The 26440-nt window shown below is 39.0% G+C and overlaps 1 protein-coding gene and 2 pseudogenes across 4 annotated transcripts in view; 2 read left to right on the top strand and 1 right to left on the bottom strand.

The window, feature by feature from the left end:
• LOC128583199 (tetratricopeptide repeat protein 28) overlaps nucleotides 1-26440 on the bottom strand; it is an 882203-nt gene that overhangs the window by 796169 nt on the left and 59594 nt on the right. The window lies entirely within an intron of this gene.
• LOC128583203 (28S ribosomal protein S18c, mitochondrial-like) lies at nucleotides 1927-2355 on the top strand (annotated as a pseudogene).
• Nucleotides 5067-6078, top strand: LOC128583461 (adiponectin receptor protein 1-like; annotated as a pseudogene).

Raw genomic sequence — 26440 nt, 5'->3', positions numbered from 1 at the left:
TTTCCCCCAACCCTAGACCCTGGCAACCACCATTCTAACTTATAATACTACATTCTAACAATACCTACACCTCTATAAAAGAAACTATGTACACAGCTTTTGACTTGATGCTTTAATTTGTTTTTGCTTAAACACAAATTCCATCCTATTTCCTAAACCAAAATATGTATAGTGGAAGGGGCTGAGAATTGCCTCTAACATGCAGATAGGAACACATAAAAAGTGACTAAGAAATATATTGTAGTCTATACTACTTTGTTTCCAATCCACCATGAATACCACCAATTAATAGAGGGTTAGTGGCAACTAGCAATATGACAACTAGCAAATGTGATGTAATCTACAGGTATTTATGTAAAAAAAAATACATAGTACATAGGAAAAATGAATATTGGACCTAAAATTAAAAGACATAAGTTTGAGAGAACTTCCACAAGCACCTGTTCATTTAGTCAAGTCATAATGCTTCCAGAACTCAGTTTTCTTCATCTACAAAACAGCTCTTGCGCCTGTGGCTCAAGAGCTAGGGCACCAGCTACATATGCCAGAGCTAGCAGGTTCAAATCCAGCCCAGGCCTGCCAAAACAATGACAAATACAACCAAAAAATAGCCGGGCATTGTGGAGGGCACCTGTAGTCCCAGGTACAATTAAGAGAATTGCTTAAGCTCACGAGTTTGAGGTTGTTATGAGCTGTGACGCCATGGCACTCTACCAAGGGTGACATAGTAAGATTCTGTCTCAAAAAAAAAAAAAAAAAGAAAAGAAACTTAATGCTGGCTCAGCACCTGTAGCACAGTGGTTCCAATGCCAGCCACATACACCCAGACCCGAGGCTGTAGGGTTCGAACCCAGCCCAGGACAGCTAAACAATGACAACTGCAACTACAAAAAAAAAGCCAGGTGTTGTGGCAGGCACCTGTAGTCCCAGCTATTTGGGAGGCTGAGGCAAGTGAATAGCTTAAGCCAAGAGTTTAATGTTGCTGTGAGCTGTGAGGCCAGGGCACTCTACCAAGGACTACATAGTGAGACTCTGCCTCAAAAAAGAAAGAAAAAGTAATTGTGGGTGGGAGTAGTTGGTGGACACACAGGTTATCTTAGCTTTATGTTTTAACATAGTAAAAGTGCAAGGGTAACATTTTAGCAGACAATAATAAAGATGTAAACAGTGTTCCAGAGTATTTAAATCTCTTGAGGATTTGCTAAACTAAAACCTTGAACTAAGTCATCAAAAAAAAAATGCTTTGCAACCAGTCTGAGCAAGAACAAGACCCCATCTCTACTTAAAATAGAAAAATTAGCTGGCGTTGTGTTACAGGCTTATAGTTCCAGCTACTTGGGAATCTGAAACAGGCTGATTACTTGAGTTTAGGAGTGTGAGGTTACAGTGAGCTGTCATGACAACACTGCACTCTAGCCCAGACAAAAGAGTGAAACTCTGTCTCAAAAAATAAAAATTAAAAAATGCATTACTTCTGGGCGGCGCCTGTGGCTCAGTCGGTGGGGTGCCGGCCCCATGTACCGAGGGTGGCGGGTTCAGGCCCGGCCCCGGCCAAACTGCAACCAAAGAATTGCCGGGCATTGTGGCGGGCGCCTGTAGTCCCAGCTGCTCGGGAGGTTGAGGCAAGGGAATCGCTTAAGCCCAGGAGTTGGAGGTTGCTGTGAGCTGTGTGAGGCCACGGCACTCTATGCAGGGCCATAAAGTGAGACTCTGTCTCTACAAAAAAAAAAAAAAAAAAGCATTACTTCTAACCAAGGAATAGTCGACATGTTGCTATGAACGCAATTGCTATTTACTAAATATTTGTCAAATCATTTACAGAGTTTCCTGGATATGAAGAGGCAGCAAAATTTCCCCTATCCATTCAGGGCATACAAAATAAACTCTCTTAATGTGGAACGAAAGGAAGAGGAGGAAAGAGGAGCCATGGCAGCTATGGTTTGCAGTGTTCTAGGGAGGAAAAAGGTAACAAGTTTGACAGCGACTTCTGTCTGTTTCACACATCCTGACACTCACTCAGCACTGTGGAGCAGAAGTCCTTCACAATATAAACAGGTACCCAGCAATGAGGATGTGCCTGTTGCAATGGAAAATCCTTATAAGGAACCTCTTAAGAAATGTATCTTGTGTGAAAAACATGTAGATTATAAGAATGTACAGCTTTTGTCCCAGTTTATTCCTCCATTTACTGGATGCATTTATGGAAGGCAAATAACAGGTCTTTGAGGGAAGAAAAAGAAAGAAATCACAAAGGCAATTAAAAGATCTCACGTAATGGGGTTTACGCCAGTTACATAGAAGGATCCTGTGTATCTCAAAGATCCTAAAGTTTGCAACATCAAGGATCAGGAATAAGTGACATGTTACCACCAATAAATTTATTTTACAGTAAAAAGAAAAAATAAAATAAAATAAACTCTTAAATCTACTAAAAGTGGAGTCAAAATTTTTTTTAATCTCCTTGTAGATGCCTTCTTCTGGATAACAAAAAATATAAAATAAATAAAACCCAATTTTTAAAAAAAATTAAAATACAAATCTATATGCTACATATAACAAGAAAAAAAAAGGGAAGCACACTTTATTCCCACCACATTAAGGGGACAGGATTAATGGCAGGGCATGGGAGCCCCCACTTAGGATTTTGGCACTTTGGGAGGCTAAGGTAGGAAGATCTCTTGAGATTGTAAGTTTAATACCAGGCTGGGAAACATAGCAAGAACCCATCTCTACAAATTTTTTTTTTGTTAAAAATTAGCCAGGCATCCTGGAGAACATCTAGGAGGAAAATCAAATAGCCACACATGGGTAGCTGGCACCTAGAGTCCTAGCTACTCAAGAGGCTGAGGCACAGGATGTCTTAAGCCCAGGAGTTCAGGTTAACAGTGAGATATAATTGCACCACTGCACTCCATCCTGGGTAGGAGTAGATTCCCATCCAATCTACGTAGCAAGGCCTCATCTCTAAAAAAATTCAAAATAGATAAATGAAAGGGAAGAATTACAAGTGTATTTATTTGTGACACATAGCAAATCTTTAAAGAAGTATATGTAACTTTTCCCAAAAGTTGTACTTTTTCAATTAGTGATTTGGTAGATTGCAAAACTATCAGTGAAATGTTTGTTCAATGAAAAGTACAGAAGCACAAACACAGGCAAGATTCTTATAAGACAACACTAAAATGAAAAACAAAACTATTCTTCTGAGATACTATATAGTTATAAAACTATGTGAGACTTACATGAAGAATCTTACATCTCATTCCTTAAAAGGAAGGTGTGTTAAATTTGAGAATATAATCAACTTTGGCCATTTAAAATCCTTTTGACTGGGCAGCGCCTGTGGCTCATTGGGCAGGACGCAGGCCCCATATACTGAGGGTGGCGGTTCAAACCCGGCCCCGGGCAACTTGTAACAAAAAAAATAGCCAGGCATTGTGGTAGGCACCTGTAGTCCCAGCTACTCGGGAGGCTGAGGCAAGAGAATCGCTTAAGCCCAGGACTTGGAGGTTGCTGTGAGCTGTGTGACCCACAGCACTCTACCGAGGGCGATAAAGGGAAACTCTGTCTCTATAAAAAAAAATAAAATAAATAAAAATAAATAAAATCCTTTTGACTACTAAGAATTTTTTAAAAAAGGAATAGCTATGTCTTATAAGGGCAGATAGTAGGCAAGTCCTTTATCTCTACTTCCAAATTATATGATTTAGCTTATATCATTTATCCAGTAAGCAGGTAAGGCATTACAAATTCTGAACCTTGGTCACTAACTATATAGAATCACATTTTTAATTCCTCCTCCCTTTAGAAGGAACACTTTGCTTAGGACGCTATTTGCTAAACTTCTATCAGCTCGGCATAATGGCTCAAAAACGAGCACCAAGGTTGATCTGATTATGGTGAGATCTACAAAATCAAAGTAAATCAGTTCATGAGGGGCCCAGATAATGGAAACCCTAATTTCATGTCAATTAGAAGAAGGCTATAGATGGAGATTTTAATATAATTATATATACAACGAGGTATAAGGATCCTATTTCAATTAAATACTGACCCAAAGGTTAAAAGTCATTTGTTCCCAGGTTATTTGGAACCAGGATAACAAACTGTCCCTCAGAATATAATAATCTGGCAACCATCCAATCAATATCAATTATTTCATTCAACAAAGAAAATGAAGGTCATCAAGCATGATTCTTCCACATTGTCCCTTTCAACAAATATTTATTGAAGGGCTACAATGTGCTAGGCACTTAACTACAACTGCCACAGAACCTCCACATAAAAAATAATAGCATAACTAAACCTTGTTGTTTAGTCTTTTTAAAAATAATTTATGTTCCGGGCGGCGCCTGTGGCTCAGTCGGGTAGGGCTCCGGCCCATATACCGAGGGTGACGGGTTCAAACCGGGCCCGGGCCAAACTGCAACCAAAAAAAAAAAATAGCTGGGCGTTGTGGCGGGCGCCTGTAGTCCCAGCTACTCGGGAGGCTGAGGCAAGAGAATCACTTGGGCCCAGGAGTTGGAGGTTGCTGTGAGCTGTGTGAGGCCACGGCACTCTACTGAGGGCCATGAAGTGAGACTCTGTCTCTACAAAAAAAAAAAAAAAAAAAATTTATGTTCCAGGACATGTATCTCAATGAATGCATTCATTAAATAAAAGAAAAATTGATATAGAGTATGCAAAAATAAATGTAGGAAACAGAATCAGGGAAACATGCAATATTCCTTCACCCAATTGTGCAGTTCTATAAAGATGCTATAAGACTATTATAATAATTAGATTTGTTAAAGTGTTGAAATTTATCATTATATGTTGACAATTTATAATGTCCTCAAAGTATACCCACATAACAACCAACCCATCAAACTACACAAGAATATGGCCACATAATGTAAAATGGTTTTAACTATTTCTAAGTGAAACACAAGAGGGCGCACAAGTCTGAAAAATTCAGAAAACCCAAGGCAAGTTGCACTTAGCGGCTCTTAGAACATGGTCTCGAGGATTTATAAAGGATTCTTCCTGCATGTACCTGAGGCTAATTGCACTAAAAATATTTCCCTTTTCGACCCCTGCTAGAAAAGAAAGGCAAACAAGTAATCGCCAACCCAACTAAAGCTGAAGAAGAGCAAACATGCCCAGTGCCCCAGGAAGAGGAGGAAGAGGTTGCAGGTACTGACACTTCCCCTACAAGCCCACCACGCGAGGGGAATGATGGAGGCATTTGTGTATAAGTGGCTTAAAGGAGAAAGTGCCATATTTTCTTCAAATGTTGAGAAACAACCTAAAGCTTACACAGATAAACTAACATGAAACAAGGACAAAGTGGTCAAAATATGAATCAGTACTCTGCTAGCCCCCTTGTGCTGTTGCATATCTCCTGATCCAAGCAGTTCCCCACTATTACTTGAGACCATTCAACACCTGACTGACTTCCTCCTAGAGTGGTTCTCCTTCACTGCTTGTCGCTGGGGAAGCCAAAGGGATCATATCTCTCCTAGGTCTGGAGGATCATCCCATATGATGTGCTCCCTGACTGGCTGAAGGACAGTGACTATCTGCTAGGTGGCCACAGACAATGCACACCCTCCTTTTGGGCTTGCTTCAAGAGCATCGTCTGCATCCATACAGAAACTGGCAACATCTGGATCCATCTGCTTGGTTTTGTGCTATTTCTCTATTTAGGAATCTTGACTATGCTTAGACCAAATATGTACTTCATGGCCACTCGACAGGAGAAGGTGGTTTGGGGATGTTCTTTTTGGGTGCAGCGCTCCTGGCTCTTACCACACAGAAAGTCTCTCAGACTTTTTCCAAACTGGACTATTCAAGGGTCACTCTACTGATTATGGGGAGCTTTGTCCCTTGGCTCTATTACTCTTTCTACTGCTCATCTACCTCTCCCTTGTCTGTGTCCTGGGCATTTCTGCCATCAGTGTGGCACAGTGGGACTAGTTTGCCATTGCTAAGCACCAGCAGACAAGAGCAGGAGTGTTTCTGAGACTTGACTTGAGTGGTACTGTGCCCACCATGCACTTCACTATCGCTGAGGGCTTTGTCACCATATCCAGCTAATTTATTCTATGTTTCTTTTTGAGACAGAGTCTCACTATATTGCCCTCGGTAGAGTGCCATGCAGTCACAGCTCACAGCAACCTCCAACTTTCAGGAGCTTAAGCGATTCTCTTGCCTCAGCCTCCTAAGTAGCTGGGATTACAACTGCAGTTGTCATTGTTGTTTAGCTGCCCCGGGCCAGGTTTGAACCTCAAAACACCAGCCTCGGTGCATACGGGCCCACACCATAACCACTGTGCTATGGGCGCCACACTATAATTATTCTACTTTTTGTAGACATAGGGTCTCACTATGTTGCCTAGGCTAGTCTTAAACTCTCAGCCTCAAGCAATCTTCCCTTCTTGACCTCTCAAAGTCCTGGAATTATAGGTGTGAGCCTCAGTACCTGAAGCACTGCACCCAGCCTCAACCACTTTTTACCTCATCTCTTACTGGAGTACACTTAGTAGAAGAGGATGACCTTCCCCAATAGAGGATAGTTCTTTGATGAAGCAAGTAGCTTGAACCTGCTAGAACCTCCAAACAAGCTCTCATCTCTTATTATATAGATTTCTATCTTCTTTGTAAGTAAAAACTCAAAAATATTGAATTGGAATATTCATAATAGGATATTATGTAGCTATTGAAAGTAATTAGGAGAGGCTCGGCACCTATGACTCAGTGGCTAGGGCGCCTGCCACATACACCATAGCTGGCAGGTTCAAATCCAGCCAGGGCCTACCAAACAACGACAACTATAACCAAAAAAAAATAAAATAGCTGGGCATTGTGGCGGGCGCCTGTGGTCCCACTACTTGGGAGGCTGAGGCAAGAGAATTGCGTAAGCCCAAGAGTTGGAGTTGCTGTGAGCTGTGATGCACGGTACTCTACTGAGGGCAAATGAAACTCGGTCTCAAAAAAAAAAAAAAAAAGTAATTAGGAGTTTTCAGTAATATATCTACCGCTGGGTAAAAAGAAAAGAAAAAAGGTAATTAGGTCTATAAATTGCCAAGGAAAAATGAACACACTGCAAATCTAACATTTTAAAAATATCCCATTTCTGCTTAAGTGCAGAAAAAAGAAAAGGAAACAAAACCCAGCCTCGCACAGTGGCTCATAACTGTAATCCCAGCAATTTGAGAAGCCAAGGCAGGAGGATTGTTTGAAGCCAAGAGTTTGAAACCAGCCTGAGCAACATAGCAAGATCCCCTCTACAAAACAATGAAAATGAAAAAAAATAGCCAGGTGTGGTGGCATGAACCTGTAGCCACTCAGGAGGCTAAGGCCGGAGGATCATTTGAGTCTAAGAGTTTGAGGTTGCAGTGAACTATTAGGACCCTACTATACTCTATCCAGATTGACAGAGTGAGACTCTATTTCAAAATGTAGTAATTGCAATGTATTGTTTACTTCAAAATTGCTGAAGTAGGGCGGTGCCTGTGCTCAGTGAGTAGGGCACCTGCCCCATATACCGAGGGTGGTGGGTTCAAACACAGCCCCAGCCAAACTGCAACAAAAAAATACCCAGGCATTGTGGTGGGCACCTGTAGTCCCAGCTACTCAGGAGGCTGTGGCAAGAGAATCACCTAAGCCCAACAGCTGTAGGTTGCTGTGAGCTATGATGCCACAGCATTTTACCGAGGGCAACAAAATGAGACTCTTGGTCTCTAAAAAAAAAATAAATTTTAAAGTTGCTGAAGGGTGGCACCTGTGGCTCAAAGGGGTAGGGTGCCAGTCCCATATACAGGAGGTGGTGGGTTCAAACCCAGCCCTGGTCAAAAATTGCAAAAAATTTTAAAAATTGCTGAAGTAGATTTTTAATGTTCTCACCACAAAAAATAAATTTGCAAGGTGATAAATATGTTAATTAGCTTGACTGAAACTTTCTATAATATCTATATACATCAAAACATTACCTTGTACCTCACAAACATACACAATTATTATATGTCCATTTAAAAAATCTTTAACTATCCCTTTGCTTTCAAAACTATGTAATCTCAGCACTTTGGAAGGCCAAAGTGGAAGGATCACTTAAGCCCAGAAGTTTACAACCAGCCTGGCCAATATCCAAGGCTCCATCTATACAAAAAATAAATAAATAATTAGCTGGGCATGGTAGAGTACTCCTTAGTCACAGCTAATTAGGAGGCTGAGACAGGAGAAACACTTAAGCCCAAGATTTGGAGGTGGCAGTGAGCTATGATGACACCATTGACTCTACCCTCTATCCTGGGTGACAGAGTAAGATCCTTTCTCAAAAGCAAAAAAAAACATGTTTGTAGGTACACGTGTACATGTGTAGAGTTACAGATATTTTATACAAAGTCTCAAAAATATTCCAACTGGATAAAAATAGTCAATTCTGGGGACTGCAATAGGAATAGTCAATTCTGGGGACTGGATTTGAAGAAAAAAGAAAAATAGGAGAGAGATTAAAGATGGTGGCCGAGTAACAGCTTCCCTGCAACTGGGAACAGCGAGTCTGGGGAGACAAGTCTCCAGGCATCTCTGGCCGGTGGGATCTGCCTATAATCATCCCTTTGAGGATACAGGGAGCCAGCAAGGGACTTCTGGTCCCCAAGAGGAGGACAAAAACAGTGGAAAACTGGCAAGTGGTTGCGTGTGTTCGATTGACCTAATCACGCCAGCAACCGTAAGTACAAGCAGCAGTGAGACTGCAAACCGGAAAGGCCTTACCTGTGAACTGTTTTGGTGTTCTTGGACTTGGCACTCAGTTGAACTGCCTTAGGGAGAGATTGAGCAGGAGTGTGGAGAACTTTGGGCATTGTCTGGGGCCCCAGACTGAGCCACTGAGCTGGGCGCAGGAAGCCATTGTGAAAGAACTGCCCCGGCAAGCTCCACCGTCAGGGTCTCAGAGCAAGGATTGGGTGGGTCAAAGTAACCTACTGACTGAGCAGCCTAAAAGCGGGGACTGAACTGCCTTACAGCCTTAATCCTTAGGGGCAGAGTAAGACGGTTTTGGCACACTGGAGCCTTGGGCTGTTGCCCTGGGTGGAGTGCCGTGATGTCACAGCTCATAGCAACCTCAAACTCCTGGGCTTGGCGCCGCCCAGACCTCCATAAGAGCTGTGCAGTGACCCCCAACCCATGACCCGCACCTACAGGGCCTCCACATTCCCTGACCAGGAACTGCGGGAGCCACGCAACCCTGCATCCTCCCTCCAGTGTCCTCCCAGCTTCCACACTAGCCCGTTCATCTGGACAGGGACTCTGGTAGCTGCGTGCCCTTTGGAGCCCTCCCTGCCTCTGCGCAGAGCTCTTCTCCTGGCCAGAGACTGCTGGAGCCTTGGGCTCTCTGTGCCAAAGTCACTGGGCGCCTGGCACTCCCAGAACCGTGTGCACCACCCCCAGCCCTGTTGCTGGATCCAGGTGTGTCACAAACCGGAGCTGCTTCCACAACTAGAACTCCCTAGCTAGAGCAGCCCCAGAGGAACTACACAGGGTCACTCCCTACAAAGATCCAACAACAATAGAGTGATCCCGCTGGGGTCTACTCTTGGAGAGACACCTCCACAACTCTGAGGACAGCCAGAGGCAACGGTGAAAAACAATCATGAGGTGAAATCAACAGAAAAACTCTGGCAATATGAATAATCAGAGTAGATCAACTCCCCCAAGGATCAATGGGGCAGAAACAGCGCAAGACCCCATGTACAAACAAATAGCTGAGATGTCAGAAATTGAATTCAGGATCTGGATAGCAAATAAGGTCGAATTAGAATTCCAAAAGTTATCTCAAGAATTCAACGGATTCAAAGACCAAATGACCAAAGATTTCGACACATTCAGACAAGAAGTTGCATCCCTCAAAGATCTGAGAAACACAGTAGAATCCCTCAGTAACAGAATGGAGCAAGCAGAAGAAAGGATTTCTGACATTGAAGACAAAGCTTTCGAACGCTCCCAAACCCTCAAAGAAGAAGAAAAATGGAGAGCAAAAACAGACCACTCTCTCAGAGAGCTCTCGGATAATTTGAAGAAAACCAATATTCGTCTTATAGGGATCCCCGAAAGTGATGAAGTGGCTTCACAAGGCACAGAGTCTCTTCTCCATGAGATTATGAAGGAGAACTTTCCAGACATGCCAAGAGATTCCAAAATTCAGATAGAATACAATTTCAGAACTCCAGCACAATTCAACCCAAATAAGACATCCCCCAGACACATTATAATCAATTTCACTAAAGTTAATATGAAGGAGAAAATTCTGAAAGCTGCCAAATGAAAGAAAACCATTACCTACAAGGGGAAGAATATCAGAATAACTGCAGATCTCTCTGCTGACACCTTTCAAGCTAGAAGAGGATGGTCATCAACTTTTAATCTCCTAAAACAAAATAACTTTCAACCCAGGATCCTGTACCCAGCTAAACTGAGCTTCATTTATGATGGAGAAATTAAATACTTCAATGACATTCACATGTTGAAGAAATTTGCCACAACTAAACCAGCTCTCCAGGACATTCTTAGACCTATCCTCCATAAAGACCAGCGTAATTCTCCACCACAAAAGTAAACCCACCCAAAAAATTTCTGATCAAATTCCAACTTCCACAGTCGCAAAAGGATTAAAAATGTCCACCAGTCTCTCGAAAGGCTTATCAATACTCTCAATTAATGTGAATGGTTTAAATTGTCCTCTAAAGAGGCATAGGTTGACAGACTGGATGCAAAAACTCAAGCCAGATATCTGCTGCATCCAAGAATCACATCTTACATTAAAAGACAGATATAGACTCAAGGTGAAGGGATGGTCATCTATATTCCAGGCAAATGGAAAGCAGAAAAAGGCAGGCGATGCAATCCTGTTCATAGACGCAATAGGCTTTAAACCAACCAAAATAATTAAGGATAAGGATGGACACTTCATATTTGTTAAAGGTAATACTAAATATGATGAGATCTCAATTATTAATATTTATGCACCCAACCACAATGCACCTCAATTTATAAGAGAAACTCTAACAGACATGAGCAACTCGATTTCCTCCACTTCCATAGTAGTTGGAGATTTTAACACCCTTTTAGCAGTTCTGGATAGATCCTCCAAAAAGAAGCTAAGCAAAGAAATTTTAGATATAAACTCAACCATTCAACATCTGGACTTGACATCTACAGAACATTTCATCACAACAAAAGTGAATACACATTCTTCTCATCAGCCCACGGAACATACTCCAAAATCGACCACATCCTAGGCCACAAATCTAACCTCAGCAAATTTAAAAAAATAGAAATTATTCCTTGCATCTTCTCATATCATCATGGAATAAAAGTTGAACAACCTTATGCTGAAGGATACATGGGTTATAGATGAGATTAAGAAGGAAATCACCATATTTTTAGAACAAAACAACAATCAAGACACAAATTACCAGAACCTCTGGGATACTGCAAAGGCAGACCTAAGAGGGAAATTTATAGCACTGCAAGCCTTCCTCAAGAAAACGGAAAGAGAGGCAGTCAATAACTTAATGGAACATCTCAAGCAACTGGAGAAAGAAGAACACTTCAACCCCAAACGCAGCAGAAGAAAAGAAATAACCAAAATCAGAGCAGAATTAAATGAAATTGAAAACAAAAGAATTATACAACAGATCAATAAATCCAAAAGCTGGTTTTTTGAAAAGATCAATAAAATAGATAAACCTCTGGCCAACCTAACCAGGAAAAAAAGGATAAAATCTCTAATTTCATCAATCAGAAATGGTAATGATGAAATAACAACAGACCCCTCAGAAATTCAAAAAATCCTTAATGAATACTACAAGAAACTCTATTCTCACAAATATGAAAATCTGAAAGAAATCGACCAATACCTGGAAGCACACCACCTACCAAGACTTAGCCAGAACGAAGTGGAAATGTTGAACAGGCCTATATCAAGTTTTGAAATAGCATCAACTATACAAAATCTCCCTAAAAAGAAAAGCCCAGGACAAGATGGCTTTACGTCAGAATTCTACCAAACGTTTAAAGAAGAACTAGTACCTATACTACTAAACCTATTCGAAAATATAGAAAAAGAAGGACTATTACCCAGCACATTCTACGAAGAAAACATCACCTTGATCCCCAAACCAGGGAAAGACCCAACAAGAAAAGAAAATTATAGATCAATATCACTAATGAATATAGATGCTAAAATACTCAATAAGATCCTAACAAACAGAATCCAACAACACATCAAAAAAATTATACACCATGACTAAGTCAGATTTATCCCAGGGTCTCAAGGCTGGTTCAATATACATAAATCTATAAATGTAATTCAACACATAAACAAACTTAAAAATAAAGACCATATGATTTTTTCAATTGATGCAGAAAAAGCTTTTGATAATATCCAGCATCCCTTCATGATCAGAGCACTTAAGAAAATTGGTATAGAAGGGACATTTCTTTTTTTTTTTTTTTTTTTTTTTGTAGAGACAGAGTCTCACTTTATGGCCCTCGGTAGAGTGCCGTGGCCTCACACAGCTCACAGCAACCTCCAACTCCTGGGCTTAAGCGATTCTCTAGAAGGGACATTTCTTAAACTAATAGAGGCCATCTACAGCAAACCCACAGCCAATATCATATTGAATGGAGTTAAATTGAAATCATTTCCACTTAGATCAGGAACCAGGCAAGGTTGCCCATTGTCTCCATTGCTCTTTAACATTGTAATGGAAGTTTTAGCCATTGCAATTAGGGAAGAAAAGGCAATCAAGGGTATCCAAATAGGGTCAGAAGAGATCAAACTTTCACTCTTCGCAGATAATATGATCGTATATCTGGAAAACACTAGGGATTCTACTACAAAACTTTTAGAAGTGATCAAGGAATACAGCAATGTCTCAGGCTACAAAATCAACACCCATAAAACTGTAGCCTTTATATATACCAACAATAACCAAGCCGAACAAACAGTCAAGGACTCTATTCCTTTCACAGTAGTGCCAAAGAAGATGAAATATTTGGGAGTATACCTAACAAAGGACGTGAAAGATCTCTACAAAGAGAACTATGAAACTCTTAAGAAAAGAAATAGCCAAAGATGTTAACAGATGGAAAAACATACCATGCTCATGGCTGGGAAGAATCAACATTGTTAAAATGTCCATACTGCCCAAAGCAATATATAATTTTAATGCAATTCCTATTAAAGCTCCATTGTCATACTTTAAAGATCTTGAAAAAATAATACTTCATTTTATATGGAATCAGAAAAAACCTTGAATAGCCAAAACATTACTCAGCAATAAAAACAAAGCAGGAGCCCATGATCATATCAATGTACACAGCTATGATTTAATAAAAAAAAAAAAAAAAAAAGCAGGAGGAATCACGCTACCAGACCTGAGACTGTACTATAAATCCATAGTGATCAAAACAGCATGGTACTGGCACAAAAGCAGAGAAGTAGATATCTGGAACAGAATAGAGAACCAAGAGATGAATCCAGCTACTTACCATTATTTGCTCTTTGACAAGCCAATTAAAAACATTCAGTGGGGAAAAGATTCCCTATTTAACAAATGGTGCTGGGTAAACTGGCTGGCAACCTGTAGAAGATTGAAACTGGACCCACACCTTTTACCATTAACTAAGATAGACTCTCACTGGGTAAAAGATTTAAACTTAAGACATGAAACTATAAAAATACTTGAAGAAAGTGCAGGGAAAACTCTTGAAGGAATCGGCCTGGGTGAATATTTTATGAGGAGGACTCCCCAGGCAATTGAAGCAGTATCAAAAATACACTACTGGGACCTGATCAAACTAAAAAGCTTCTGCACAGCCAAGAACATAGTGGTAAAGCAAGTAGACAGCCCTCAGAATGGGAGAAAATATTTGCAGGTTATACCTCCGATAAAGGTCTAATAACCAGAATCCACAGAGTAATATCTATGGTGCATCTTAGAATGGGTACAGGTGATTGCACTAATGTACACAGCTATGATTTAACAATAAAAAAAAAGAAAAAGAAAACGTTTATGGTTTGAAATTTTTCCAAATATAACTTTGACTTACTTCTGTAATTTAAAAATTTATATATGTGTGAGTGCAATTTATAGGCTGACCAAAAAGACCCAAACATAGATTCAAATGCATACAAATTATATACCTGTTATAAAAACACATATTTAAGGTATATGGAATAAGAGCCTATGTTAACAATAAAACATTTATCCCCAAAGATAAATTGGTAATAGCAATTGCTCTGGTAACAAAGTCATCCATAACAGGGAAAGAAGTGACAGTTTGCTTTGATGGTCTTAGTTTACAGTAATGACATCTTGGCTTATTAAATATGTCAAGCTACAGTAATGTAAGAAATGATAGATGCAAGAACTCTCTAACCTTCTCCTGCAGCAGGTCATGAGATTTCATATAAGAAGTGCCTTCGTATACCCTGGGGAAAGGACCATTCCTATCTCCAAAGAAAGAAGCACACTGACAAGAATCCAAACAAACGGGCCTTGATATGTTTCCCCAGTTTATTACTCTTAGCTCATCTCTGCCCAATCACATTTTTTCATAACTTTCTACTCTTTATCAAGCAAAATGCTCAGGTTTTTACCATTTCTTTGGGCCTTCAGTTCCTTATGAAGTTCTCACGTCATGTAAGACTTACATTAAATACATTTGTACGCTTTTCTCTTTTGCCATAGGAGCCCCACCTGAGAACCTAGAAGAGGAGAAGGATTTGTATTTTAAAATATAAAGTTTCAGGCTTGGCGCCTGTGGCTCAGTGGTTAGGGCACCAGCCACATGCACCAGAGCTGGTGGGTTCAAGCCTGGCCCAGGTCTGCTGAACAAAAATGACGACAAGCAAAAAATAGCCAGGTATTGTGGTGGATGCCTGTAGTCCAAGCTACTTGAGAGGCTGAGACAAGAGAATCGCTTAAGCCCAAGAGCTTGAGGTTGCTGTGAGCTGTGACACCATATCACTCTACCAAGGGCAACATAATAAAACTCTCGAAAAATAAAAAAAATAAAAAGAATTGACGGATGTGTTACTAAGTTCAATGTAAGCATTTCACATTTCACATCAAAGCAGTACCCTGAACACCATAAATGCATCAATGTACAAAGTTATGATTTAATAAAAAATAATTTTAAAAAATAAATAAATTTTAAGTGGGTTTGTGCAATGAAAAAAAAATATGTTAAGTTTCACTTAAATTTGTAGGAAGCATCACAGTTGTTGTGTATAAAAAAAAACCCTTTCCTGATTATCATGCCAACTGTCTACAAAAAGCTTCTGTATAACTAAATTTTTACCTTCTTAAAAACAAAAAATAAAATTATGCAAAAATAATTATGTAAGAAAGTCAATTTTAATGTAAATATTTATTTTGAATGGAATGTTTGATTCATAAGTGATTTTAATTTCATGAGGCAGTATGAAGAGCTGTTAAGAAAATTTGAGGCTGGGCACGGTGGCTCACACCTATAATCCTAGCACTCTGGGAGGCTGAGACAGGCACATTGTCTGAGCTCAGGAGTTCAAGACCAGCCTGAGCATGAGCAAGACCCCCATCACTAAAAAGAGCCGGGCACTTTGACAGGTGTCTGTAGTCCCAGCTACTTGAGAGGCTGAGGCAAAAGGATCACCTGAGCCCAAGAGTTTGAAGTTGCTGTAAGCTATGAGGCCACAGCACTCTATCAAGTGCAACAAAGTGAGACTCTGTTTCAAAAAAAAAAAGAAAAGAAAAGAAAATTTGGAGTTAGGCAAATAGAAGCTCCAATCCTGGTTATTACTCTGTGACTCTGGGAAAATTACTTAAGTCTCCTTGAACCTCACCTTACCTATAAAATGAAGACAGCACCACCTATAATGAATGTTATGAAGCTCAGCCTTTTACTTAATGAAGTTCAATGAGCCTTTATAAAGCATATCCCAAATCCCTCAACTTCTCTCCATTTCTACTCCTAACTTCTCCTACTCTAGTCCAAGTTTGTATCATTCTTAGTCTCCTTACTTCTGCTTCTGCTCTCCCACTTTCCATTTCCCTCACAGTGGTTACTTATATTTTACCATAAATTCAATTATGGAAAAGCACTTCCAAAATGGCAAAAACTTCTAAAAGTTTGTTCTTCAAAAAAAGCAATGTGGCTTGGCACCCATAGCACAGTGGTTAGGGCACCAGCCACATACACTGAGGCTGGTGGGTTCGAACCCAGCCTGGGCCAGCTAAATAATGCAATTGCAACCAACAAATAGCCCATCATTGTGGCGGGCGCCTGTAGTCCCAGCTACTCGGGAGGCTGAGGCAAGAGGATCGCTTAAGCCCAAGAGTTTGAGGTTGTTGTGAGCTGTGATGCCACAGCACTCTACTGAGGGCAACATAGCAAAACTCTGTCTCCAAAAAAAAAAAAAAAAAATCCCTAAGGAAATCTGAAAATAAAAACTACAGTAACCCAGAGAGAGAAAGGAGGGAGGTGTGGGGAAAGGAAGAGCAGATAGAGGGAAGGAAGGAGGGGGGTGGGGCCTTGGTGTGTGCCACACCTTTTGGGGGCAAGACACAATTGCAAGAGGGACTTCACCTAACAAATGCAAAAAGCCAGTAACCTGGCTTATTGTACCCTCTACAAATCCCCAACAATAAAAAAATAAAAATAAAAAAAACTACAGTAACCAAAGTGGCCACCAACTCATGAATGAATAATAAATTATGGCATATTATTCAGCCATAAACAAAGATGAAGGCTTTACATCTTTTGTATTTACTTGGATGGATTTGGAAAACATCTTCCTAAGCACCATAAGAATGAAAGAGCAAGTATCCAATGTATTCAATACTAATATGAAACCAGTAGATGAATACTACATGCCCACATGAGAAAAAACAATCACAATCAAGTAGGGGGGAGGAGGGAAAAAGGGAGAGGATTTGGTGTGATATCACCTTATGGGCACAATGTGTACAGCACACTTCCTGGGTGAAGGACTCAACTACAACTTGGACTTCACCTAACAAACACAAATAATATAACCTGATAGTTTGTAACCTTATATAAATCTGGAACAAAAAATAAAAACTACAGTAACTAAAATATAAAATTCATTAGAGGGAATCCAGACCAAATTCAAATGGACAAAGAAAAAAATTATCCAATTTCTGAAGAACAGAAAGAAAATGAACAGAAATTCAGAGAACAGTGGAACACTATCAAACATACCAACATATGTATAATGGAACTCCAGGAACGACAGGAAGAATGAGAAAGGGACAAAAGAATATATGAAGAAACAGTGGCTGAAGAAAACTTCACAAATTTTACAAAAACATTACACCTCCAAGAAGCTCAGGGAATCTCAAGGAGGATAAATTCAAAGAAATCCACATCTACACACATGATTTTCAAATGGCCAAAAAAGCCAAAATCAAGAAGAGAATTTTGAAAATATCAAGAGCAAAGTGACTGTATGTTAACAGTAGACATCTCATCAGAAACCATGGAGTCCAAAAGGCAGTGGGATGACCTGTTCAAAAGACTGAAAAAGAATGTCAACCAAGAATTCCCCACATACTGGTCAGGCACAGTGGCTCGTGCCTATAACTCCAATCCCTTAAGTGTAGAAGTTAAGGATGCAGTGGGCTATCGTTGTGCCAATGCACTCCAATCTGGGTGACAGGGTGAGGCCCTATCTCAAAAAAAAAACAGAAAAAAGAAAAAAAGAAAAAAAAGCAGTGATCGGTAGAATGGATTTTGAAAACATGACGTGACTATATATGCTGTCTACAAGATATTTTGGTTTCAAAGACAAAAACAGACTGAAAAATATGGAAAAAGACATACTAGATAAGTGCAATAGTAACCAAAAAAGAGCTGGAATGACTAGACGAGTGTCTAGTCGAGTGTCTAGATTTTAAGACAAGAATTGTTAGTAGAAACAAAGAAGGGCATTTGTAATGATAAAAGGATCACTCTTTGAGAGAAACATAACAATTATAAAAACATATGCACCTAACAACAGAACCCCCAAAATACATGAATCAAAAACTGGCGGAATTGAAGGGAGAAATGGAAAATTCAACAATAACTGGAATCTCCAATACTCCACTTTCATTAAAGGATAGGACCATTCAGAATATCAACAAAAAAGAAAAGACTTGAACAACACTATAAACTAACTAGATCTGACAGACATCTATACAACTTCCCACCCAACTCTGAAAATTTGTTTTTTCAGAACACACATTCTTCTTAAGTGTACATAGGGCAAACCTGACGATAGACCGTATGGTAAAAGATAAAACAAGTCTTACTAAATTTAAAAGAATTAATATCAGACAAAGTAAGTTTCTCCAACCACAAAACAATGAAATTTGATATTAATAACAGAAGGAAATTTTGGAGCATCACCAATATGTGAAAATTAAACAACATACTTATAAACTTTAAATGGACTGACCATAAATTAAATATATCATCCCACTAGTTAAAAACTTTCAGTGACATCTCATCAGCCTTTGAATAAAATATTACCACTTTACAATGTCTAAAAAGGCACTATATTCCCAGGCTCCTGCCTACTTCAACAATCTCATCCCCTACCATCTCCTTCTTACTCACTCACTGTGCTCTCCTGGGCATCAAGCTGTTTTCTTCAAGTAGCCAAGTTCAAACCAGCTGTCTACTCTGCCTAGAACGCACTCTGCCCCTATCTTCACAGCTAGCTCCTTTAGGTCCCATCTGAATCTTCTCTTCCCATAAAGTCTTCCATAATCCTGTCATTCTCTAGCCTCAGTACCCTCCTTCACTTTAGTAAGTTTTAAATTATCTTCAGAGCACTTATCATTTTCAGACATTTTCATATGTATTTATTACTTCATTTATTTTCTGCTTATCCCCACTAGAATGTAAGTTGGAATCTCACTCTATGTTGTTTGTGGCTGAATCAGTATGTTTTAAACAGCGCCTAGCACATAAAAATGCTTGATAAATATTTGTTAAAGAAATGAATTAAAACTATAAAAAGCACTTACACCCCAAAACTGTCTAATAAGAACACTATTAAAAAGTATCTATAAAAAGTATCAAAAGTATCTATAAAAATGCAGCTTAAAAACATTTTTTTTTTTTTTGAGACAGAGTCTCACTATGTCACCCTCGGTAGAGCGCTGTGGCGTCATAGCTCACAGCAACTGCAAACTCATGGGCGTAAGCAATTCTCTTGCCTTAGCCTTCCAAGTAGCTGGGACTACAGTGCCCGGCTATTTTTTTGTTGCAGTTGTTTAGCTGGCCTGGGCCAGGTTCAAACCTGCTACCCCTGGTGTATGTGGCTGGCACCATAAGCACTGTGCTATGAGCACCTAGCCAAAACATATACTATACATTTCTATTATTAAGGTCCAAATCTTGTAAGCATTTTGCTTACATTTTTATTTCTTTTTTTTTTTCTTTGAGATGGAGCCTCACTCTGTCACCTGGGTGACAGAAACTTAGCTTACTGAAACTTCAAACTCCTGGGCTCAAGAAATCCTCCTGCTTCAGCCTCATGAGTAGCTGAGACTATAGGCACATGCCACCATACCTGGATAAACTTTTCTACTTTTTGCAGGAACAGGGTTTAGTTCTTGCTCAGACTGGTCTAAAACTTTGGCCTCAAGCAATCTTCCTGCCTCAGCCTTCCAGAATGCTAGGATTACAGGCAGATGTGAGCACTGGGTGCCCAGCCTATTTACTTTTAATATCAAGGAAAAGGCAAATAATTGCAATCTCAGGCTATGGTTTCTGTTATAGGAAAATGAAATTGTATAGTCTTTGCAACATCATATAGACATATCAAGTGTTAGAACTTGATAGAGAATTCTTTTTTTTTTTTTTAGCTGGGGCAAGGTTTGAACCTGGGGCTGACGCACTACTCCTTAAGCCACAGGTGCTGCCCAGAATTCTGAATTCTTAAGTGATAGATACCTTTGTCCAGTGTAGTAGTATGGTATAGTGATTTTTTTTTTTTTAAGACAGAGTCTCAAGCTGTTGCCCTGGGTAGAGTGCTGTAGCATTACAGCTCACAGCAACCTCCAACTCTTGGGCTTAAGTGATTCTCTTGCCTCAGCCTCCCAGGTAGCTGGGACTACAGGCACCCACCACAACACCCAGCTATTTTTTTGTTGCAGTTGTCACTGATGTTTAAGCTGGCCAGGGCCAAACTCACCAGCCTAGGTGTTTGTGGCCAGCGCCCTACCAACTGAGCTACAGGCACCACCCTCTGGTATAGTGATTAAGGACAAATTCTTCAGTATCAGACTTAGAATCACATAGACCTAGGTTAAGGCTAACTCTTCTAGTTACTAACTGATGTCCTAGACAAGTTATTTAATCTCCCCTTAACTATAAATATTTTCTTTTGTAAGGTTGGAATAAAAATAGTATCTACTTCATAAGATTACTGTGAGTGTAAAATTGCTACCACAAGTAAAAGGATTCAAACAATCATGTGGTAAATAAGCATTCAATAAAAACTATTACATTTCATTATTATAATACTATACAAACCAAAGAGAAACATGAGGCCAAGATAAGTTTAACCAGTTTTTCTTACATATAACTCTATCATTATATATAATAGCTGACAGATAACTGACTCTACAGAATGTACAGTATTATACCTGATGTATTATACCTGATGATAGGATTTCTGTCATCAGGTATAATCAATGAATGAGAATACATGAAGAGCTTTAAATCCATGCCAAAAGAGGAGGTATTTTATGATGTGCTTCAAAATTAATAGGAAAATCCTAATGTGAAATCTTCTCTTATATAGTGTTATACCACATGAAAATTCACCATTCCTTTGGATTTTCTTCCCGTAATACCCTTGAAGAACACAACTACTTCTGTAACTCCCAATAACTACTTTATAACTGACTTACCTGAAAAAAAATGTGATTCAAGAAAATTCTAGAACAGAAACATAAAAGATTTAAAAGTCAAACTAGAGTAGATATAATTAAAAGAGAAATAACATATTCTAAGGTACATGACTATGTACTACAGTATACATACAATCTGACAAAAATATGCTAAGGTAAATTATAAGAATGGCTACAAATTATTTTCTTCTGTTCTAAGGCTGACTATGTGAATTGCATTGGCCTACAGGACAATAAGAAACATAGTACAAACAGACTTTTTAAATACCACACATGCCTTGGTGCCCATAGCACAGTGGTTACGGCGCCAGCCACATACACCGAAGGTGGTGGGTTCGAACCCAGCCCGGGCTAGCTAACCAACAATGACAACTGCAACAAAAAATAGCCAGGCGTTGTGGCGGGCACCTGTAATCCCAGCTACTTGGGAGGCTGAGGCAAGAGAATCGCTTGAGCCCAAGAGTTTCAGGTTACTGTGTGCTGTGATGCCATGGCACTCTACCAAGGGCGATATAGTGAAACTGTCTCAAAAATAAATAAATAAATGCCACGCAACTGTGTTTGCATTCTCTTACAGGTCTTAGATTCCTACAACCACCATATGAAAGAACCTAGAAAATCTGCTGGACAATAAGAATACACTCTCCAGATGCCACTGTTCTACTGGCCAACCGCACAGCAACTGCCAGAAACGTGACTAAAACTGCCCTCAATGATCCAACCAACAACCAAAGTTCTACTTGACCTCAGACACATAAGCAAGTACAGTAGAGATCAGCTGGACCAGCACAGACAACAAGAGCCACTCAGCTGAAAACACTGCTAAATTCTGCAGTAATATGTTACAGATAAAAAGCTAATCTATGCAAGTGCAGATGAACAACACATTTCCTTTTTTTTATAAATCATAGCAAAGAGGTAGAATACCAAAACAATGAAAAGGATCAATATGCCAAATTAACAAAAAGAAAACAAGAAAACTCAACTGAATATTGTTGCCAGAGAACACAGCAGCAAAACTGCTTACCTATAGTAAATGACCAATACATTTTAATTAAAATAAAATATTGCACATATAAAAAAACAATATGATCTGATAAACTATTCAAAAAGCACATGTCCTATGTATGTGGTGAAAAATAATTCTTCCTCTTCTCTCTGCAATATACATATCTTAATGGAGTACTTTATCCCTTCGGGCATCACTACATCTTTTAAAAACTGATCAGCAGGAATTAGAAGGATTCAGAAGATTACAAAGATTATTATAAGAGCAAGAAAAATGCCCCCCAAAGAACTGGTTTTAATAAAAACACTGTGTGTATGTGTGTATTTCTAACATCATCACCATCATGATCATCATTAATAACTATCATATATTAAATAAATTGTATATGAAAAACTGTGCTAAATATATAACATTTTATTTAATCCACACTATAACCCTTCAAGGTATGTGCTATTAACCCATTATACAAATGGGAAAACAGCAAGCTGTCAAAAACATTAGCTAATCAAGAGGGAGAAAACTAGACCCAACTCCAAATTACCAGAAGCCCTCACTTCACATGTACATTGTTCATGAATTTCAGTAATCACAGTTAAATAACTTCAGTCCCTTAACAACACAGTTCAACTTTCAGTTATCATGGTACATTAACCAACATAAACAAAGACGAAGGAAAAAAGTAGAAGAGGTTTTTCAACAAAGTAGCAAGAAGGAAAAAACATGACCACTTGTGCAGAGTCTTATTATCAATTCAATTCGCAAAACTGAGCAACAGAAAGCTTTTAAGGAGAACAGTGTTACAAAAGGTTATCACAACAAAGTAAGAATAAAACTGTAAAAATGGGGAGTATAATACTGGCCATGAAAATAAAGTGTGTAAGATACATGTGGAAAATATTGGTCCGGTGTGACGGCTCAAACCTATAAATCCTAGCCCTCTGAAACACTGAGGCAAGAGGATCACTTGCGCTCAGGAGTTTGAGATTAGCCTGAGTAAAAGGGAAACCCAGTCTGTACTAAAAATAGAAATATGAGCCGGATGTGATGGCACACGCCGGTAGACCCAGATACTCAGGAGGCTGAGACAGGAGTTTGAGGTTGCAGTGAGCTATGACAATGCCATTGTACTCTAGCCTGGGTGACAAGAGCAAGACTATGCAGAAAAAAAAAAAAGATATACGTGGAATATATTTAAGAAAGTGTACAGAGGAATCATTGACCAATTTGATGCAAAAACTACAGAAAGATAAAGAAAAAGATACTAAATATACGCAACTAGCTAACTGGAAGAGAACTTAAAACATTGAGAAAGTTACCTGGTCCAAAGAGGGAACTTGAGTTTTTTGAGGATCCACTGACCATGGAAGAAACTAGGTATCTTGAAAAAATATCAATTTCACTTCCAGTAATGACTGTGTAGGATCCTACTGGACTCACCCACACAGAGAAAACAACTATAAAATCTACATATAATGTAAAAAGACCTGCCTGAAAGCACTGGAAAGTGGAAAAAGAAAAAAAAAACCAAGCAAGTTCTGGAGGAAGAGACCTGTAAAGTGAGTTTCCATTTTCAAGATGTAAGAGTCAAGTACACTCAGAATGGTGACAGGAACAGAAATGGTTGTAGAAAAAATAGTCTTTCTGGCTTGGGCAATCAGAGAGACCCAGAAAACCACAAACTCTAGCCAATGGAGAAGACAACTTCAGAAAAAACACAAAAGGAATATTCAAGTTCTGCCTACCCACATGTTTAGATAACCCCTGCATGCAAATTTAAAGCAGTTCAGCAAAAACTGAAATATCTGAACTGACACCAGAGCTGCCACTCAAGAAACAGAATTTATAGTTCTCTCCCCAAAGATAATTACCTGCCATACAAAATCAATAACAGCAGAAAACTTTCTCAAAAGAAAAAAAAAATCAACTCTAAAAAGTATTCAGGACTTGGCATCTGTAGCTCAGTGAGTAGGGCACTGGCTACATACACCAAGGCTGGCGGGTTCGAGCCTTGCTTGGGCCTACTATACAACAATGACAGTTGCAACCAAAAAACAGCCAGGTGTTGTGGCAGGCACCTGTAGTCCAAGCTACTTGGGAGGGCTGTGGCAAGAAAATCGTTTAAGCCCAAGAGTTTGAGGTTGCTGTGAGCTGTGACAACATAGCACTCTACCGAGGAAGACATAGTGAGACTTTGTCTCAAAAAAAAAAAAAAAAGTATTCAGACACTCCAATAAATGGCAGAGAAAGAACAACGGAAGAACAAAAAATAAAGAATAGAGAAAACAAATAAAAAATAATGAAATGGTAGATGCAAAATCAACAGCATCACTAAGTATGGTTAAGTGTTAATGAACAAGGCCAGGAGCAGCGGCTCATGCCCGTAATCCTAACACTCTGGGAGGACAAGGTAGGAGGCCTGCCTGAACTCAGGAGTTCAAGCCCAGCCTGAGCAAGGGTGAGACCCCATCTCTGCCAAAAACGGAAAAATTAGGCAGGCATTTTAATGAGTGCCTATAGTCCCAGCTACTTAGAAGGCTGAAGCAAGAGGATCACCAAGCCCAAGAGTTTGAGGTTGCTGGGAGCTATGACGCCATGGCACTACTCTACCCACAGCAATAAAGTGAGACTCTATCTCAAAAAAATAAATAAATAAAAATAAAAATAGCTGGGTGTGGTAGCATACACCATAGTCCCAGCTACTCAGGAATCTGAGGTGAGAGGTGGAAGGTTTGGTTGACCCAGGAGTTCAATGCTGCAGTGACTAGGGATTGTGCCACTGAACTTCATCCTGAGTGACAGAGCGAGACCATGTGTCTTTAAAAAAAAAAAAAAAATGGCTCCATAAATCAATGAAATAGAGAACCTAGTAATAGCTCCACACTTACATGATCAAATGGCTTCTGACAAAGATGCCAAGATAATTCAATGGGGAAAGGATAGTCTATTAAACCAATGTTACCAGATTATGGCTATCTACATAGGAAAAAAAATAAACCTTATCTCACACAGTATGAGAAATTAACTCAAAACAAATTACACCTGCCATTCGATCCTACAATTCCTCTACTAGGTATATATCCAAAAGACCAAAAATCACACTATAACAAAGATATTTGTACCAGAATGTTTATTGCAGCCCAGTTCATAATTGCTAAGTCATGGAAGAAGTCCAAGTGCCCACTGACCCACAAATGGATCAATAAATTGTGGTATATGTACACCATGGAATATTATTCACCCTTAAAGAAATATGGAGACTTTACCTCTTTCATGTTTACATGGATGGAGCTGGAACATATTCTTCTTAGCAAAGTATCTCAAGAATGGAATAAAAAGTACCCAATGTACTCAGCCCTACTATGAAACTAATGTACAGCTTTCATATGAAAGCTTTAACCTAATTATAGCCCAAGAATATGGGGAAAGGGGAAAGGGAAGGGAGGATGGGTGGAGGGAGGGTAACTGGTAGGACCACACCTATAGGGCATCTTACAAGGGTACATGTGAAACTTACTATAAGTACAATATAAATGTCTTAACACAATAACTAAGAAAATGCCATAAAGGCTATTTTCACCAGTTTGATGAAAATATTTAAATTGTATATAAAACCACCACATTGTACCCCATGACTGCATTAATGTACACAGCTATGATTTAATAAAAAATAAATAAATAAATAAAAATTATATGCCTAAAGGTAAAAATTATAAAAATTCTAGAAGAAAATCTTTGCAACCCTGAGTAACACAAAGATTTTTTAAACAGGACATAAAAAGAATAAATGTAAAACCAAGTCAAAGAAAAACCATTTGCCAAGCAGTTGAAATAAGATATTACAGCTTAGGAACACGACTGGACTTACTGATGTTGGGGTGTTCTCATAGTGCTTTCTTCATGGCTCTTTTGCAGCATCTATCACAACAAAATCATTCTTTCATGCAGACAAAACTGACATGAATAAAAGACTCTCCATGTAATCTCTGAAATATTTGAATCTTTACATAAAATATTAATGCTTAAGGAAAAAGAAATTGGAAAGTAGCTTTTCCCACATCAGCCTAGATAACAATAACATTTCAAAGAAAGATTTTATAAAAGCAAAGCACTATAAAGAAAAAGCCAGAGTTAGAAAAGTCAAAATTAAAAGAAAAAATCATTAATCAAATTTTACCAAATATGTCTATTTTTATGACAAAAGAGTGTAAGAAAATCTTCTTATATCTGAGTGTATTCCTAGGAAAATAAGTATAAAATCAAGTTTTTATAAAATGATATATTTTTATGCAGTAGTAACATTTTCTTAATAATTTCATTGCCATACTTTTTAGAAAGATCCTATTATGATTTTAATAGTGAACTCTACATTTTATGTATTTATAGATGTTTCTAAGTTAGGTTTGCTTAAAGCTACATACGGAGCTGAAATGTTAATGCAAATTTTAAAGAAATAATAACTTTATTATAAGGTGAA

Source organism: Nycticebus coucang, chromosome 4, assembly GCF_027406575.1.
Source record: "Nycticebus coucang isolate mNycCou1 chromosome 4, mNycCou1.pri, whole genome shotgun sequence".
Lineage (NCBI taxonomy): Eukaryota > Metazoa > Chordata > Mammalia > Primates > Lorisidae > Nycticebus > Nycticebus coucang.
The sequence above is the reverse complement of the archived record's forward strand: the minus strand, read 5'-3'. Positions and strand labels throughout refer to the sequence as shown.